Consider the following 4,035-nt stretch of genomic DNA (forward strand, 5'->3'; position numbering starts at 1 on the left):
GGGAGACCTATCGCGTAGTAATCCCTGAACCTCAACCAGCCGCCGATCCCACCGGTGCCAGGTGTACCCAACTCGCTGTGTTTTTCTCTGCTAAACTCTTAAAAATCACAACGACTTTCCCCAACACCGATCCCTCAACCTACCTCCCAGCTGGGCCCATCGACCCAGACGCACCAATACTAAGAGCCTTCCTTCCCATCTCCACCGAGAGGCTGCTTGACACTCTCAACCGGGTGAAGAGTGGATCCCCAGATGACCCAGTCCCCATGAGCAAACTTAAATTAGTAGCCCCCACGAGGCTGATAAATGCCTCTTTCTCCTGCGGCACAGTCCCCGCCAGCTGGAAAAATGCGGTAGTTCGCGCACTCATAAAAAAACCTCACCTAGACCCATTGGACCCGTCTAATTTCGGACCCGTCTCCCTCCTGCCAGGCATTAGCAAAGTGGCAGAGAGAATCGTAAATGAACAACTCTCAACTTTTTTAGAGTCTAACAACCTCCTTCGCCACTCACAGACAGGGTTCAGACCTGGACAGGGGACTGATACCGCCCTTCTGGCAGTGACTGAGGAGACAAGGTCCATTCTAGACGCAGGAGGATCAGTGGCAGTGATCCTCCTGGACTTGAGTGCTGCCTTCGACACGGTGGATCACACCATTCTTCTACACCGCCTCCAAAAAACGGGCATTTCAGAGACCGCTTTGGCATGGTTAAAATCTTACGTGGAACACAGGTCCTTCCACGTAGCCGATAGCCACGGCCACTCTAAATCTCTCCCCCTGAACTGTGGAGTCCCTCAGGGCTCCTCCCTGAGTCCCACACTTTTTAATGTTTACATGGCCCCTCTGGATGACATCGTCTCTCCATTCGGCATAAAGGTGGTCATGTACGCTGACGACACACAACTAGTCATCTCCATCAACCAGGACGATCAATCAATGGATAATCTAGTCTCCTGCTTGCACAACATATCTGTATGGATGGGCGACTCCAGGCTCAAACTCAACGGAGAGAAATCCGAAATCATGCTTCTGGGCAACCCAAACAAACTCCCCAAAGCCCTTGCCTGGCCAGCTAGCATGGGCTCCCCCCCCATACCAAAACAAGAAATCAATTGCCTTGGCTTCTGGCTAGACCAGGATCTCAGCTTCAGAGCCCAAGCAAGAAAGACAGCCGGGACTTGCTTTGGCTCATGCGAGCAGCCCGTAAGATCCTTCCGCTCATTCCCCCCCTGTCCAGGAAAATTCTGATTCAGGGCCTCATTATATCAAGACTGGACTACGGAAACGCCCTATACCTGGGTGCACCTATAGCTGCCATAAAAAAACTGCACCATACCCAGAACGTTGCAGCAAGACTTCTGACTGGAACAAAATCTAGATGCTCAGCTAGACCCTCCCTCAAAGCTCTTCACTGGCTTCCCATCCAAGAACGCATTTCCTTCAAAGCCTTGTGCATCTCCCACAAAATCCTACAAGGCAAGGGCCCACCAATACTGAGACCCCTATTCAAGCCACACAAATCATCCCGACAGCTCAGATCGGACACCCTGTTCCTAGCAAGCGTTCCCAGAATAAGGAAAGCTCGTGCTGGCGGTCGCCGCTTTTCATATAACGCTTCTAAGCTTTGGAACAGCCTCCCCCTTAACATCCGAAAAGAAAATAATCTTCTCTCATTCCGCAGACTGCTGAAAACCTGGTTGTTCCCCCAATAATCCACCCCCAGGAGTACTGTCAAGCTTTTACGTTAGCGCTGGGACGCCCGAGGGTAGCTACGCGCTCTAGAAATCCTAAATCAAATCAATCAAATCAAATCACGGGCGATGGCCTCCGTTGCCATCGGCCGATCGAAAGGGAGTCGGGTTCAGATCCCCGAACCCGGAGTGGCGGAGACGGACACCCTCGCGGCGTCCAGTGCGGTAACGCAAACGATCCCGGAGAAGCCGGCAGGAGCCCCGGGGAGAGTTCTCTTTTCTTTGTGAAGGGCAGGGCGCCCTGGAATGGGTTCGCCCCGAGAGAGGGGCCCGATCCTTGGAAAGCGTTGTGGTAAATATTTCGTTACCGGTACTATTTTTTTATGCGGTAAAGTCTATTAAGAATAACTCAGTAAATATAAGAGGCAGAATCCGTGGTATTAGAGGTTTTAAAAGGCTTTATTCCTATATAAAAGGAAGACAATTCGAATTGTGGGCCTTCTATTCCATCACCATGAAAGTTCAGGAAGGAAGGGAGCATACATTATTGACAGATAGGCAGTTTTATAGAAAATACATTACAGTGAAACAGATGCAAGAGGCGTGACAGCTGATAAATTCAGATAAACTGTACATACGTAACTAATAGAGGCGTAAACATGGGTGTAACTAAAATACGTCATTAAACATGATGTCACAAGTGGGTGGATCCATAAAAGAATCCTGTAATGTCAGCAGAAATGTTTGGCAAAGATGCGCGCGCAGCCGCATGACGTGTGATTTACGTGCAACTAGAGGGTGAAGGGGACTTGACATTTAGCTCTACATGTGGAGACAGAAGTCTGGGGTTATGTCAACCTAATCCCAAATCATATCTAATATCCTATGTTTAAAGAACTGTGTTATCCAAAAGGAGAGGTCTCTTAGGATAGAATCTTATTCTATACTGACTATACTGACTGTTAGTGCGTGTACAAGCGTCTAAGTGTCTACACTAGATGCGAGGGGGTAGGAATATTCCATGGTAACGGGGCTATGAATTACTTGCATGAGGACAGCGAGGCCTGGCCCCTTTGCACGGTAGCTGGAGGAATGTTTACCTAAACTACTAGACAGGAATGCATCGGATGAGGAGCGAAGGAGATAATCTCGAAGGTGAAATACAGTTTTTGGCAGGCGACAGGCTGGATCAGGCACCGTTAGCCGCGCAAGGAGTAAGACAAAGTTCATGGTCACAGATGCAGGCTCAGACTGGAGCTTTCAGAGGCAGAAGGCAGGAAAAGGCTTGATGACAGAATTCGGGCCTACTCGCCTGAATCTGTGAAATGTGGAAAGTGAACCACATAAAGTCGGTGGCCTTTCATACTTAGGAATGGAATATCTGACTCATTCATGGCGGATCTGAAAGAGGACATGTTGACGATGGACGCACATATATTTGCGTCTTCAGAACTGGAGCAGGAGGGAACATACATGTACTTATAGCATGCACATGGAGCCGTTGGGGTCTACGATAGGGGACATAACTGATCACAAAATTCATATTTCCTCATTCCCTCCTTGTCCCCTTCGGACCCTCAGGAGATATCGATCTTCATCAATCCATCGATCTGTTCATATAGCATCATTTGTTCTTCTTTCTTCTTCCGAGATCTCGAACGAAAACTTGGATGTGGGATACACGAGGTGGCACACAGACCACAAATCGCTGGCCCACATTGTAGACATAAGCAGCAACTGAATAGTATGAGAAAGCCAATACCTAGGAAGGATAGGATTCTCCATCCCCAGGCTGACAACACGCCCCAGAACCAACCGGACCAAGTCCAGGTGCCTGGACTCTGGTGTATCTGGCTTACAATCTTATGAAGGCGAGTTATGGCCTTATATACTGACGGCGAATTTTCTGGTATGAAAATGCAACAACTTGATCCGATGACCCTACAAGCTCCGCCCCTATCGGCCAGGATGACGTCAAGGACAAGACGGTTTTGAAGCACAACAATCCGCATAGCAGACTGCTCTTCTGTTAAATTGCCTAAGGCGGAAATAGTTTTGTTCACTACTGCTTCAAGGGTTCTGGTTAATCTACGTATCAGCTTACTATTAGTGACTGTACCTATATAGGGAAAGAATCCTTTATTGAAATCTGTGTATTTTTCCCATGCTGTTTCAGTGTAATCGACAATTGGGAGATCTCTCTGCTGTCTATTGTGTACTAAATGGGTATTTCTATGATAATCAGGAGGAGCTAGGAAAACAGGTGGCAGAAGGAATGCTATGTAACAGGTACCATCCCAATCTAAAGGTAGACATATATATGCGGTCTGGCCACATATGAA

Source organism: Triturus cristatus, chromosome 3_2 (assembly GCF_964204655.1).
Source record: "Triturus cristatus chromosome 3_2, aTriCri1.1, whole genome shotgun sequence".
NCBI lineage: Eukaryota > Metazoa > Chordata > Amphibia > Caudata > Salamandridae > Triturus > Triturus cristatus.